Source organism: Salvelinus namaycush, chromosome 21 (assembly GCF_016432855.1).
Source record: "Salvelinus namaycush isolate Seneca chromosome 21, SaNama_1.0, whole genome shotgun sequence".
Taxonomy (NCBI): domain Eukaryota; kingdom Metazoa; phylum Chordata; class Actinopteri; order Salmoniformes; family Salmonidae; genus Salvelinus; species Salvelinus namaycush.
In genome coordinates, this window is record NC_052327.1 from 16,272,368 (window position 1) to 16,289,090 (window position 16,723).

The following is a 16,723-nucleotide window of genomic DNA, read 5'->3' on the forward strand; positions in this document are numbered from 1 at the left end:
CCAACGTTAATAATATTTTCACATGACCCTCCCCTTGTACTGTAAAATATATCGAACAACCTCCCCCCTCATAGAATTAACTCAGATAATGTTTACGACCACAAATAACAATAACTGTAGCGACCCTGTGTTTCTAAATGTGTATATCGACTTTGCCACTTCAGCATGCTTTTGTGGCACAGTCGATGCCACGCAAGGCTACAGGCCACAAGGTTGAGGGTTCACCGACCACCACGGACGAGCTCAGTCTCCCTGCCTGTTTCATTACACAACAATCAGAGCAGACAATGATCAGCTAGGGGGAAATCATATTCCCAACATTTTTGATGCCATATTTATAAATATATAAAATATAGTACCAGTCAAAGTTTGGACACACCTACTCATTCCATTTTTTTTATTTTTTTTATTTTTTACTATTTTCTACATTGTAGAATAATAGTGAAGACATCAAAACTATGAAATAACACATATGGAATCATGTATTACCCCAAAAGGTGTTAAACAAATCAATATATTTTCTATATTTGAGATTCTTCAAAGTAGCCACCCTTTGCCTTGAAAAGTAGCCACCCTTTGCCCAGCTTTGCACACTCTTGGCATTCTCTCAACCAGCTTCATGAGGTAGTCACCTGTAATGGATTTCAATTAACAGGTGTTCCTTGTTAAAAGTGAATTTGTGGAATTTCTTTCCTTCTTAATGCGTTTGAGCCAATCAGTTGTGTTGTGACAAGGTAGGGATGGTATACAGAAAATAGCCCTATTTGGTAAAAGACTTAAGGTCAGTCAATACGGAACATTTCAAGAACCTTTAAGGTTGGTCAAGTGCAGTCGCAAAAACCATCAAGCACTATGATGAAACTGACTCTCATAAGGACCGCCACAGGAAAGGAAGACCCAGAGTTACCTCTGCTGCAAAGGATAGTAACAGAGTTCAAGTAACAGACACATCTCCACTTCAACTTTTCAGAGGGGACTGCGTGAATCAGGTCTACGTGGTTGAATTGCTGCAAAGAAACCATTACTAATGGACACCAATAATAAGAAGAGACTTGCTTGGGCGGATTATATCCGCATGTGTGGTTCTCACCATGAAGCAAAGAGGAGGAGGTGTGGGGGTGTGTTGCTGGTGACAATGTCAGTGATTTATTTAGAATTCAAGGCACACTTAACCAGCATGGCTACCACATCATTCTGTATCAATATGCCATCCCATCTGGTTTGCGCTTAGTGGGACTATCATTTGTTTTTCAATGGGACAATGACCCAAAACGCACCTCAAGGCTGTGTAAGGGCTATTTGACCGATAAGGAGAGGGATGGAGTGCAGCATCAGATGACATGGCCTCCACAATCAACCGACTCAATTTGCGATATTTTGGGATGAGTTGGACCACAGAGGGAAGGAAAAGCAGCCAACACATGCTCAGCAAAATGTGGGAACTCATTCAAGACTGTTGGAAAAGCATTCCAGGTGAAGCTGGTTGAGAGAATGCGAAGAGTGTGCAAAGCTGTCATCAAGGCAAAGGGTGGCTACTTTGAAGAATCTCAAATATGAAATATGTTTTTATATGTTTAACAATATTTTTGGTTACTACATGATTCCATATCTTATTCATAGTTTTGATGTCTTCACTATTATTCCACAATGTAGAAAATAGTAAAAATAATGAAAAACCCTTGATTGAGTAGGTGTGTCCAAACTTTTGACTGGTACTGTATATAATAATAATAGTAATAGTAATAATAAACACTAATAGGTGTCCTAGTTCCCATCCTGACAGACACCTCATTAAGTTCACTGATGACATTGCCTTGATCAGCCTGTTGCATGATGATGAGGAACATCATGGCCCGGTCCAAGATGACTTTGTAGAGTGGTGTGAGGAATCACACTTGGTCCTCAATATCAACAAGACCAAAGAGATGTGCATAGACTACAGGAAGTGTACAACACCTACCTCTGCAACATCTATCAGAGGTCAGAATATAGAGATTGTAGAGGAATACAAATACCTGGGTGTCCTCTTGGACAATAAGCTTCAGTGGAGTAAATGTACAGACCTGATCTACAAAAAGAGCCAACAGAGACTGCTTTCTCAAAAAGCTGGGATCTTTTAATGTAGACTGTACTACTGACTCTGTTTTACAAATCTTTCATTGAGTATTTTAACTTTTTGTATTGTTTGTTGGTTTGGCAATGCCACTGTCAGCCAGAGAAATATGCTGAGAAGGATTATCACCACAGCAAGCAAGGTACTTGGAGTCAAACAGACAGGCCTGAATGAGATCTTTAAGGTCAGGGCACTCCGCAAAGCTCACAAAATAATTTTAGACCCAAGCCACCCTCTGTACCTGGACTTTGAACTACTCCCCTCTGGGCGCAGGTATAGGGCACCCCTCAGCAGGAAAAACAGAACTAGACAATAATTTGTGCCAGGTGTGATATCCCTCCTAAATAGCTTGGGCTAATGTTCCTATCGACTCAGTAAGGCCAGCAGGCTAGTCTTTTTTTCTTTCATTTAAAAGAAAAATGTTTTATTGGTATGTAACTGTTATGAAAGTTCTATTGTTTTGTATTTAAACGCCACTTTAAACGTGTACATGACACTACAACAACATTTCCCCATGGGGAGAATAAAGTCAGTCATTTTCCACCAACAGGTTTCTGTACCGATGCACCACACTACCAATAATCAATGCATTCTGACTTCAGGCACTTCAATATCATGGTTTGCGTTTCCAACACGACAATAAATAAACTATGTCTAGTATGACACACTTTTTGGTGTTTTGAAACAGATGTCTCTTTCCCGTCATCAATTGGCCACTGCACAGTTTGGATTGATTGATTGGTTGCTAGATTTTTATTTGTCGGTAAATAAAATACATATATACACAAAGATTTTTTAAAGGGATGGGGATTGCACAATAAAGTCGGGGACTTATGTCCATCGTGGTCCCTATTTTATTTGACATAAAACACATACGATTACATAAATAAAGACACATTACAGAGATGGAGATGGAAAAATGCTCAACCTCCAGATGAGTATGAGAGGGAAGTTTAAGTACAATTCTTACAAGCTTGTTTGGCTGGTAGCTTATTCTTTAGATGCCTGGGGCTGCTGGTGAACCATGATGTACAGGCATAATCAAAGTGACACTGGACAAGCGCACTTGAGACTTTATGGTGTCTGTAGCTAGGTTTCCATTGAATTGACGACAGATTTTTGTGTGAATATTCAAAAATCTTAATTAAAAACAATATACAATTTCAGAGTTTCCTTCAGTAGAATTTGGCGCTGGACAACATGACAGTGAAGATTTTAATTTACGGGACATTTGAGAAATTTCACGGACATCCATATGCATTCAGATCCAACATGGAGCAGCCAGCGCCATCAATAAACAAGGGATATTGGACATTTTATGTGTCCTTAAAAACAGCCTATAACAAATGACAAAAACACCTTGTGTTTCGATGTGTAGAATATGCAAAACTTTATAGCCTATTTTCATTTTTTATTTCACCTTTATTTAACCAGGTAGGCCAGTTGAGAACAAGTTCTCATTTACAACTGCAACCTGGCCAAGATAAAGCAAAGCAGTGCGACAAAACGAACAACACAGATTTACACATGGGATAAACAAACGTACAGTCAATAACACAATAGAAAAACTGTACACGTTGTGTGCAAATGAAGTAAGGAGGTAAGGCAATAAATAGGCCAACAGTGGCGAAGTAATTACAATTTAGAAATTTACACTGGAGTGAAATATGTGCAGATGAGGATGTGCAAGTAGAAATACTGGTGTGCAAAAGAGCAGAAAAACAAATATGCGGATGAGGTAGGTAGTTGGTTGGATGGGCTATTTACAGATGGGCTGTGTACAGCTGCAGCGATTGGTAAGCTGCTCTGATAGATGACACTTAAAGTTAGTGAGGGAGATATAAGTCTCCAACTTCAGGGATTTTTGCAATTCAGTCCAGTCATTGGCAGCAGAGAACTGGAAGGAAAGGCGGCCAAAGAGGAGATGGCTTTGGGGATGACCAGTGAAATATACCTGCTGGAGCGTGTGCTATGGATGGGTGTTGCTATGGTGACCAGTGAGCTGAGATAAGGCGAAGCTATACCTAGCAAAGGCTTATAGATAACCTGGAGCCAGTGGGTTTGGCGATGAATATGTAGCGAGGATCAGCCAACGAGAGCATACAGGTCTCAGTGGTGGGTGGTATATGTGGCTTTGGTGACAAAACAGATGGCACTGTGATAGACTGCATCCATTTTGTGGAGGAGTGTTGGAGGCTAATTTGTAAATGGCATTGCCGAAGTCAAGGATCGGTAGGATAGTCAGTTTTACGAGGGTAAGTTTGGCAGCATGAGTGAAGGAGGCCGATTCTAGATCTAACTTTGGATTGGAGATGCTTATTGTGAGTCTGGAAGGAGAGTTTACAGTCTAGCCAGAGACCTAGGTATTTATAGTTGTCGGGCGGGTGGGTGCGGGGCAGCGATCGGTTTAAGAGCATGCATTTAGTTTTACTAGCATTTAAGAGCAGTTGAAGGCCACTGAAGGAGTGTTGTATGGCGTTGAAGCTCGTCTGGAGGTTTGTATCTCTCTATCCCTCTAGGATAGGTGGGACGATAGCGTCCCACTTGGCCAAAATCCAGAAAAAAATGTAGCGCGCCAAATTCAAATATATTACTATAAAAATCTATCTTTCATGAATTCACACATGAAAGACACCAAATTAAAGCTACACATGTTGTGAATCCAGCCAACATGTCTGATTTCAAAAAGGATTTATGGGGAAAGCACACCAAACAATTGTTAGCTCAGTACATAGCCACAGAAAAACATAGCCATTTTCCCAGCAAAAGATAGTAGTAAAAAAAAACAGAAATAGAGATAAAATTCATCACTAACCTTTGAAAATCTTCATCAGATGACACTCATATATGACATCATGTTACACAATACATTTATGTTTAGTTCGATAATGTGCATATTTTATATCCACAAATCTCGGTTTACATTGGCGCCATGTTCAGAAATGCCTCCAAAATATCCGGAGTAATTATAGAGAGCCACGTCAAATAACAGAAATACTCATCATAAACTTTGATGAAAGATACATGTTTTACATATAATTAAAGATACACTTGTTCCTAATGCAACGGCTGTGTCAGATTTAAAAAAAAACTTTACGTAAAAAGCACACCATGCAATAATCTGAGACGGCGCTCAGATAGTAACAACATTTCTCCGCCATGTTGGAGTCAACAGAAATACGAAATTACATCATAAATATTCCCTTACCTTTGATTATCTTCATCAGAATGCAGTGCCAGGAATCCTAGTTCCACAATAAATTGTTGTTTTGTTCGATAATGTCCATTACGTATGTCCAATTAGCTAATTTTACTAGCATGTGTAGTGCACGTGTCCAAACGCTCGCGCAGATGCAGGCAAACGTCGGACGAAAACTTCAAAAAGTTATATTCCAGGTCGAATAAACTGGTCAAAGTAAGTAGGGAATCAATCTTCAGGATGTTATTATCATTTATATCCAATAAGGTTCCAACCGGAGAATTCTTTTCAGTCTCTATAAGTAATGGAACGCAAGACAATATAATGAGGAAAGCGCGCGACCAAGAACTGGCAATCTGCCAGACCACTGACTCATTCCCCTCCCATCCGGTCCCACAACACAGCATAAGCTTCATTCCAGGTTCTACTGACTGTTGACATCTAGTGGAAGGCCTATGAAGTGCAAACAGATCCATATATTACAGGGAATTGAATAGGCGATGACTTTAACAACGACCACTCTCAGATTTTTCACTTCCTGTTTGGATTTTTTCTCAGGTTTTTGCCTGCCATATGAGTTCTGTTATACTCACAGACATCATTCAAACAGTTTTAGAAACTTCAGAGACTTCATAAACTTCATAATATGCATATATTAGCATGTGGGACAGAGTAGGAGGCAGTTCCCTATGGGCACGAAATTCATCCAAAAGTGAAAATGCTGCCCCCTATACCAAAGAAGTTAACACAGTGTCCTAAGAAGGGCCAGATGTATACAGAATGGTGTCGTCTGCGTAGAGGTGGATCAAAGAATCACCCGCAGCAAGAGCGACGACATTGATATATACAGAGAAGAGAATCGGCCCGAGAATTGAACCTTGTGGCACCCCCATAGACACTGCCAGAGGTCCGGACAACAGGCCCTCCGATTTGACACACTGAACTCTATCTGAGAAGTAGTTAGTGAACCAGGCGAGGCAGTCATTGTGGGATGGAGGGGAGGGGTTTGGCTACTTTCTTAAAACAATAATTGTCAACCGCAGAGATTTGAGCACTAAATGTATCAGGGCGTTGCATGCATAGGCTGATAGGCTTAGGTGTCCACTGAATGATATTAATATCAAAATAAATCAAACTAATTATATACAGTACTGTGCAAAAGTTTTAGGCAGGTGTGAAAAATGCTGTAAAGTAAGAATGCTTTCAAAAATAGACATGTTCATAGTTTGCATTTTGCTAATTGATAAATATAAAGTGAGTGAACAGAAGAAAAATCTACATTAAATCAATATTTGGTGTGACCACTCTTTGCCTCCAAAACAGCATCAATTCTTCCAGGTTCACTGCACACAGTTTTTGAAGGAACTCGGCAGGTAGGTTGGCCCAAACATCTTGGAGAACTAACCACAGTTCTTATGTGGATTTAGGCAGCCTCAGGTGCTTCTCTCTCTTCATGTAATCCCAGACAGACTCGATGATGTTGAGATCAGGGCTCTGTGGGGGCCATACCATCACTTCCAGGACTCCTTGTTCTTCTTTACGCTGAAGATAGTTATTAATGACTTTCGTTGTATGTTTGGGGTCGTTGTCATGCTGCAGAATAAATTTGGGGCCAATCAGATGCCTCCCTGATGGTATTGCAGGATGGATAAGTATCTGGCTGTACTTCTCAGCATTGAGGAGACCATTCATTCTGACCAAATCCCCAACTCCATTTGCAGAAATTCAGCCCCAAACTTGCAAGGAACCTCCACCATGCTTCACTGTTGCCTGCAGACACTCATTCGTGTACCGCTCTCCAGCCCTTCGGCAAACAAACTCCCTTCTGCTACAGCCAAATATTTCAAATTTTGACTCATCAGTCCAGAGCACCTGCTGCCATTTTTCTACTCCCCAGTTCCTGTGTTTTCGTGCATAGTTAAGTCGCTTGGCCTTGTGTCCACGTCGGAGGCATTGCTTTTTGGCCGCAAGTCTTCGATGAAGGCCACTTCTGACCAGACCTCCGGACAGTAGATGGGTGTACCAGGGTCCCACTGTTTTCTGCCAATTCTGAGCTGATGGCACTACTGGACATCTTCCGATTATGAAGGGAAGTAAGCATGATCTGTCTTTCATCTGCTGCAGTAAGTTTCCTAGGTCGACCACTGTGTCTACGGTCCTCAACGTTGCCCGTTTCTTTGTGCTTCTTCAAAAGAGCTTAGACAGCACATCTGGAAACCCCTGTCTGCCTTAAATTCTGCCTGGGAGAGACCTTGCTGATGCAGTATAACTACCTTGTGTCTTGTTGCTGTGCTCAGTCTTGTCATGGTGTATGGCTTTTGACAGGAAACTGTCTTCAGCAACCTCACCTTGTTAACGGCGTTTGGCTGTTCCTCACCCAGTTTTATTCCTCCTACACTGTTGTTTCTGTTTCAGTTAATGATTGTGTTTCAACCTACATATTTCATTGATGATCATTAGCACCTGTTTAATGTAATTGTTTAATCGTATACCTGACTATATACCTACAAAATCCCTGACTTTGTGCAAGTGTACCTAGAAGAATTGATTCTGTTTTGAAGGCAAAAGCTGGTCACACCAAATATGGAGTTGATTTAGATTTTTCTTCTGTTCACTCACTTTGCATTTAGTTAATTGATAAACATCATCTATTAACATGTCTATTTTTGAAAGCATTCTTACTTTACAGCATTTTTTCACACCTGCCTAAAACCTTTGCACAGTCAGTTGTGTGTGTGTGTGTGTGTGTGTGTGTGTGTGTGTGTGTGTGTGTATGTGTGTGTGTGTGTGTGTGTGTATATATGTGTGTGTGTATATATATATATATATATATATATATATATATATATATATATATATATATATATATATATATATATATATATATATATATATATATATATATATATATATATATATACACACACACACACACACACACACACACACACACAACCGGTCAAAAGTTTTTAGAACACCTACTCATTCAAGGGTCTTTCTTTATTTTGATTATTTTCTACATTGTAGAATAATAGTGAAGATATCAAAACTATGAAATAACACATATCAAGTTCAACTGTTGGAGTCAGTTGGAGCACCTTCTGCCTTCATGTCAGAGGCCTGCAGTAGCTGAAGCTTAATAATAGCCACACCATACCAAACCTTCACCAACATTTCTAAACTTTATCAGGGTAATATCAAAAGTAAGTCAAGCATTGTTTATAGGGAAAATACAAGCAGAATAGCAAATGTAAACCAGTGAAAAAAATGCACTACCCTCCCCTGTACCCATAATTTTAAAAAACGCAACTCTCCCCAAAGCAAAAAAATATGTTTGACAACCATCCCCTATTTTGGACCACCCCTCCACCAGTAAACTTTGATCTGTCCCATAGAAGAATGCCTTAATTGTTTAAAATGTTTCAACCAGCTGCTACATGGCATTGGTAACCATGCATGATGTCAACATACATGTTGGTATATTGATGTGTAGAATAAATAAGGCATTTCAAAATCAAAACCAAATTTATTTATATAGCCCTTCTTACATCAGCTGATATATCAAAGTGCTGTACAGAAACCCAGCCTAAAACCCCAAAACAGCAAGCAATGCAGGTGTAGGAGCACGGTGGCTAGGAAAAACTCCCTAGAAAGGCCAAAACCTAGGAAGAAACCTAGAGAGGAACCAGGCTATGAGGGGTGGCCAGTCCTCCTCTGGCTGTGCCGGGTGGAGATTATAACAGAACATGACCAAGATGTTCAAATGTTCATAAATGACCAGCATGGTCAAATTATAGTAATGACAGTGAACAGGTCAGAGTTCCATAGCCGCAGGCAGAACAGTTGAAACTGGAGCAGCAGCACGGCCAGGTGGACTGGGGACAACAAGGAGTCATCATGCCAGGTAGTCCTGAGGCATGGTCCTAGGGCTCAGGTCCTCCGAGAGAGAGAGCATTAGAGAGTGCATACTTAAATTCACACAGGACACCGGATAAGACAGGAGAAATACTCCAGATATAACAGACTGACCCTAGCCCCCTGACACATAAACTACTGCAGCATAAATACTGGAGGCTGAGACAGGAGGGGTCAGGAGACACTGTGGCCCCATCCGATGATACCCCTGGACAGGGCCAAACAGGCAGGATATAACCCCACCCACTTTGCCAAAGCACAGCCCCCACACCACTAGAGGGATGTCTTCAACCACCAACTTACCATCCTGAGACAAGGCCGAGTATAGCCCACAAAGATCTCCGCCACGGCACAACCCAAGGGGGGGCGCAAACCCAGACAGGAAGACCACGTCAGTGACTCAACCCACTCAAGTGACGCTCCCCTCCTAAGGACGGCATGGAAGAGCACCAGTAAGCCAGTGACTCAGCCCCTGTAATATGGTTAGAGGCAGAGAATCCCAGTGGAGAGATGGGAACCGGCTAGGCAGAGACAGCAAGGGCGGTTCGTTGCTCCAGTGCCTTTCCGTTCACCTTCACACTCCTGGGCCAGACTACACTCAATCATATGACCTACTGAAGAGATGAGTCTTCAACAAAGACTTAAAGGTTGAGACTGAGTCTGCGTCTCTCACATGGGTAGGCAGACCATTCCATAAAAATGGAGCTCTATAGGAGAAAGCCCTGCTGTTTGCTTAGAAATTCTAGGGACAATTAGGAGGCCTGCGTCTTGTGACCATAGCGTACATGTAGGTATGTACGGCAGGACCAAATCGGAAAGATAGGTAGGAGCAAGCCCATGTAATGCTTTGTAGGTTAGCAGTAAAACCTTGAAATCAGCCCTTGCCTTAACAGGAAGCCAGTGTAGGGAGGCTAACACTGGAGTAATATGATCAAATGTTTTGGTTCTAGTCAGGATTCTAGCAGCCGTATTTATCACTAACTGAAGTTTATTTAGTGCTTTATCCGGGTAGCCGGAAAGTAGAGCATTGCAGTAGTCTAACCTAGAAGTAACAAAAGCATGGATACATTTTTCTGCATACATTTTTGACAGAAAATTTCTGATTTTTGCAATGTTACGTAGATGGAAAAAAGCTGTCCTTGTAACAATCTTGATATGTTCGTCAAAAGAGAGATCAGGTCCTTCACAGTTTTATTTGAGACGACTGTACAACCATAATAATGCATTATGGTTTTAAGGAGGTAGCATTGAATTGGGTACAGTCATATCTAACTGACAGGAAACAGTCCACCTATATCAATGGTTCATTTTCTTCCCCTCATGTTTTAAACTGTGGAATACCGCAGGACAGCTGCCTTGGGCCACTTCTCTATTTAATATATACCAACGACCTTCCCTATGCCTTAGCTGAAACTCAAGCTACTATATTTGCAGATGATACTACAATTTATACAGCAAGACAATCGGTTCAACAGGTACGGCAAGCTTTACAAGGAGATTTGGAGAATTTTAGGGAGTGGTTTTGCCAAAACTAACTTGTTTTAAACACCAAGAAAACCAAAGTTATGTTGGTCTGTTCCACTAGGAAAAGGCCAAAACAGCATGGGATACAATTTAGTATGGGAGGAGTACAAATTGAAGAAGTGGCAGAAACCAAACTATTGGGAGTGCAACTAGACAACTGCTTATCATGGTCGTCTCAAATAACTAATCTATGTAAAAAAAAATATTAAAACAGCATGCATAATCAGAAGGATAGCTAAATATTTACCAGGAAAAATTCTTCAGCAAATAACACAAGCATTAATTGAGAGTCAGGTGAACTACTGTGCTGTGGTCTGGGGAAATGCATCATCAAGTGAAGTTAGGAGGCTGCAGAATGCACAGAACAAAGCAGCAAGGATCGTTTTAAGGTGGAGATATGGTTCTTCTGTTGCAGTCATACGCAATGTTCTCGGTTGGTCATCAATCGATAAGATAATTGAAAGGAACATGCTTATTTTATTTCATAATATACATTATTTAAAACGGCCAAGTTCTATTCACAACGGTATTCAGATGGTAAGAGACAGACATTCCGTAAATACTAGGAATAGATTGTCCACCATCTATGCGTTATCCAGACAGAAAAGAGAAATAGGCATAAGAACATTTCGATTTAGAGCAATAAAGAAATGGAATAAATTAACTGAGCAAACCAGAAACCTTTCAATATATAAATTATTTTAAAACGATTTCAATATAATACATAGAAATGTTGTGGGACTATAGTAGATGAAGAATCAATATTTTTTTAGATTGAGTATTTATTGGGTCATTATGTTAGTATATGATGTATGTTTGTAATAGTGTGTTATATGTGGAAATGTGTTCCGATTATAAATTGTATTTTAATGTTTAAGGACTCTTGGAAGATTAGTCCAAATGGGGACTAAAAGAGATCCAAATAAAATCATAATCAAAAAATCAAGATTAATTGTCAGATTCAACAGAAGATCTCTTTGTTTCTTGGGACCTAGAACAAGCATCTCTGTTTTGTCCGAGTTTAAAAGTAGAAAGTTTGCAGCCATCCACTTCCTTATGTCTGAAACACAGGCTTCTAGCGAGGGCAATTTTGGGGCTTCACCATGTTTCATTGAAATGTACAGCTGTGTGTCATCCACATAGCAGTGAAAGTTAACATTATGTTTTCGAATGACATCCCCAAGAGGTAAAATATATAGTGAAAACAATAGTGATCCTAAAATGGAACCTTGAGGAACACCAACATTTACAGTTGATTTGTCAGAGGACAAACCATTCAGAGACAAACATATCTTTCCGACAGATAAGATCTGAACCAGGCCAGAACTTGTCCATGTAGACCAATTTGGGTTTCCAATCTCTCCAAAAGAATGTGGTGATCGATGGTATCAAAAGCAGCACTAAGGTCTAGGAGCACGAGGACAGATGCAGAGCCTCGGTCTGACGCCATTAAAAGGTAATTTACCACCTTCACAAGTGCAGTCTCAGTGCTATGATGGGGTCTAAAACCAGACTGAAGCATTTCGTGTACATTGTTTGTCTTCAGGAAGGCAGTGAGTTGCTGCGCAACAGCTTTTTCTAAAATGTTTGAGAGGAATTGGAGATTCGATATAGGCCGATAGTTCTTTATATTTTCTGGGTCAAGGTTTGGCTTTTTCAAGAGAGGCTTTATTACTGCCACTTTTAGTGAGTTTGGTACACATCCGGTGGATAGAGAGCCGTTTATTATGTTCAACATAGGAGGGCCAAGCACAGGAAGCAGCTCTTTCAGTAGTTTAGTTGGAATAGGGTCCAGTATGCAGCTTGAAGGTTTAGAGTTTTCTGTATACCAGGGAGATAGTTTTTTATGACAAATGTTTTTCGTTTTTAGGGGTGCAACTGCATCTAGGGTATTGCGCAAGGTTAAATTGAGTTCCTCAGTTAGGTGGTTAACTGATTTTTGTCCTCTGATGTCCTTGGGTAGGCAGAGGGAGTCTGGAAGTGTAACGATCTGGGTGTCGGGGGGTGTGAAGTCAGACGCAGGAACAACAGAGCTTCAATACGGTGCTTACTTTTTAATGCACAACCGGCATACCAATGTCCAACACGGACTTACTGGGTGTCATAAAACAAACGTCCAAACATGAAAGACAAAACCCAGTCCACAATACATACATCCACTCCCGAATCCAAAAGTACAAATGAACAATCCCGCACAAAGAAGCGTACGGGCTGGCTGACTAATAAAGCCACACTAATTGCCAATTACCTAAACCCAGGTGATACAAATAAACACATAAGGAGGGGGAGGAAAAAGAGTCAGTGGCAGCTAGTAGGCCGGTGACGACGACCGCCGAGCGCCACCCGAACGGGAAGGAGAGCCTGCCTCGGTTGAAGTCGTGACAGGAAGGGCATCAAGGAATCTTTGGGTTGTCTGAGAATTTAGTTGTTGCGAATGCAAACGTAATAAAATGGTGGTCCTATAGTCCAGGATTATGAGGAAAAACATTAAGATCCACAACATTTATTCCATGGGACAAAACTAGGTCCAGAGTATGATTGGGGCAGTGAGTAGGTCCGGAGACATGTTGGACAAAACCCACTGAGTCGATGATGGCTTTGAAAGCCTTTTGGAGTGGGTCTGTGGACTTTTCCATGTGAATATTAAAGTTACCAAAAATTAGAATAGTATCTGCTATGACTACAAGGTCCGATAGGAATTCAGGGAACTCAGTGAGGAACGCTGTATATGGCCCAGGAGGCCTGTAAACAGTAGCTATAAAAAAGTGATTGAGTAGGCTTCATAGCAAATTTTCTAGTCATGAAATCTATCGTAGATGTTAGCAACACCTCCGCCTTTGCGGGATGCAAATGACTAGGGTTTTCAATTTGTCAGAGCTAATGGTGGGAGCCTTCGGCGTCTCAGACCCCGTAACGGGAGGAGTAGAGACCAGAGAAGGCTCGGCCTCAGACTCCGACTCGCTGCTTTATGGGGAGAACCGGTTGAAAGTTTCTGTCGGCTGAATGAGCGACACCGGTTGAGCATTCCTACAGCATTTCCCTCCAGAAGCCATGAGAAAGTTGTCTGGCTGCGGGGACCGTGCGAGGGGATTTATACTACTATCTGTACTTTCTGGTGGCACATACGCTGTTTCATCCTTTCCTACACTGAAATAACCCTTGCCTAACGATTGCGTGTGAAACTGGGCTTGCAGCACAGCTATCCTCGCCGTAAGGCGATCATTATCCTGTATATTATGAGTACAGCGACTGCAATTAGAAGGCATCATGTTAATTAATGTTACTACTTAGGTTCGGCTGTTGGAGGTCTTGACGAATCATGTCCAGATAAAGCATCCGGAGTGAAAAAATTGAGTGAGGGAAAAACTAAAAATATAAACGGTAATTAAAAAGTAAAAACTGTAAAGTTGTCAGGTAGCAAAGTAAGGTTAGCAACAAAACGCACAGCAGCACGTAAACAAGTCTGCAAGTTGTGACCGGATATGACAGCCTACAGCCTACTTTCTTTATTTCAAATTCAATTCAAGTTATGCTTCCTGTCGGGTGTGACCAATGCAATTCAAATTCCAAAATTCAATTGGAATTTAAGATCAATTCACAACTCAATTCAGAATTGACCACAACCCTGATATACAGTACATACATACACAGAGGAGCGCTTTCATGCTCGCTCTGTCTCCTCTCTCTTTCTCTCTACTCTTCACTTAAAACAAAGTTGTGATTTATGGTCATTCAGCCCATTTACTCTCTCTCCCTCTGTCTGCCTTCCTCCCCATCTCTGTCTACCTCCCTGCTCACCTTTCCTATCTATGTCTCTATATCCCACTCTCTTCATCCTCTCTCACACTTTCAATTCACTAAGATGGAAAGAGTTAAGATCTCTTGCTCTCCTCTTCTCCCACCCCTCCCTTTTCTCAGTCCCTTGCATTCAGACCCCCCCTCCTTTTTCTGCCTCTCTCTCTTTCTCTCTCTCTCTCTCTTCACCCCCTTTATTTCTTTTTGGGTACAAATGTGTGAGTGAATGGGCTCCATCCACTCTGGTCTTACTGTTGTTGTTCCTGTGTTTTTCTCTCCCCCCTCTCTCTCAATTTAAATTATATTTAATTTGCTTTATTGGCATGACGTAACAATGTACATATTGTCAAAGTACTGTACTTTGATACATTTACAATATTAACATAATTAAAATAATAATAATCCATATTGTCAACGGGACAATCAGTAACAACAATAATCAAGGGTAAAAATAACCATGCAGTCGGCAATAGCAATGGCATAGAGGACATGTGCAGGTTGGTTGGTCTGTCAGACACTGTCCCTCATTTTATGGCAGGCAGCATAGTAGTGCGCTGCCAACCCACAGCTCTCTGCGTCTTCCCCCAACAGGACGGGTAGCCTATTTTCATCAGAGAGGTCTTTGAAAACTTAAATAAGGGTTTCAAATTTGGGGAAATGACACATTTCTAATTGTTTTATATATATTTTAAGATTTTGTCAGGAAATGCAGCTCTGTCTCAGGTTCTGCTGTGGTTCTGTGGTTGCACAGCCTTTCTTCTACAGAGAGCCAGGTTTTCCTGCATCTACCTTTCTCAATGGCAAAGCTGTGCTCAGAAAAACCTTGACAAAGTACAGACTCTCAAAGGTTTTGATCAGTAACCATGTTCAAATAGTTTGCCATGCTGTACTGTTGATTTAGGGCCAGATAGCACTGCATTTTGCTTTGTTCTTGTTTGCCAATAGGTAATTTTGACTGTGTTGTAATTTGGTGCTCTGGTCCTGAGGCTTTAGTGTGTTAGTTAAACAGGTTTGTGAACTCAGCCCCAGGATCAGCTGGATGAGGGGATTCTTTTTTGTTTGTTGCTCAGATCTTGTAGTTTTCCCCCGGACATGTAGAAGAATCTTACAAAATCTCTGTCTGTCTCTGTCTCTGTCTCTCTGTCTGTCTGTCTGTCTGTCTGTCTGTCTGTCTGTCTGTCTGTGTCTGTCTGTCGGGCGCAGTGGTCTAAGGCACTGCACCTCAGTGCTTGAGGCGTCACTACAGTCATTGTAAATAAGAATGTGTTCTTAACTGACTTGCCTAGTTAAATAAAGGTTCAATTTAAATAAAACAATCTCTACTGGTGTTAAGAGCCTTTTGAAGGGGGCCGAGGGGCTACTAATAATGACCGGAAGACAATGGAGTCAGGACAGACACCACCAGGGTGTATGTGCGTGTGTTTTTGGCTAAGGGGTTTGTGTGGACATTGAGAAAGCTTGAGAATGTAAAACGTGCATAGTACTTCGCAACATCTAGGTGCAGTTCTAACAAATGTCCACACAGGTGCATTGTTACTCCAAAACTTGAAGTAGCTGCAGGGTTGATGTTGCAGCCTGTTTCTTTAGTTATTGTCCAGTTTTAGTTTTTTTCAATATTAATATTTCAAAATTAATATACTGTCTTTAACATTTTAAACAATTGGGAAAATTGGTAGATGGTAACTATTAGGACAAATCTGAAAAAAAATGCTTGAAAAATGCTTGATTGAGTACAGGGTAGTCTTTTCTATCTAGTTGCCTTGTTATCCTTTTTGATTATAACCTTCTTTTAATGTAAACTTAACCCCCTTTTGACAATGTCATTTCTGAAGATATTTTGTTTATCACTTATTATGTTTTATTTGGTTCACCCTAGCAATCTCCATCAATGGCTCTCTTTGCCCTGGTAAGCACTTGCTTTTCTCTTACAAGTGACAGTTTAATCTACTGTGGCTGCTCTCTCTTTGTTGAGTTAATTTGATTAATTAAAAAATTGCCAAAGCGTTGCTTGAATATATGTAACTGCTGTTCTAATTTTGTATAGACTAGACCTACTAATGGAAATGTAAACGCGTGTACTTGGCTTTAGGAAGTGCATGATCAGCATGCATTGTATCAAGGACAGAAAATGTTCCTGCGGCCGCGTGTTTATTGGTCCGCACCTCTGGGGTCGCAAA

The 16,723-nt window shown here is 40.9% G+C and overlaps 1 protein-coding gene across 2 annotated transcripts in view; it reads left to right on the plus strand.

Annotated features, from left to right (window-relative positions):
* The window catches only part of LOC120066627 (calcium-dependent secretion activator 2-like), a 248,890-nt gene that overhangs the window by 127,725 nt on the left and 104,442 nt on the right, over window positions 1–16,723 (plus strand). The gene's annotated exons all lie outside the window — the stretch shown is intronic.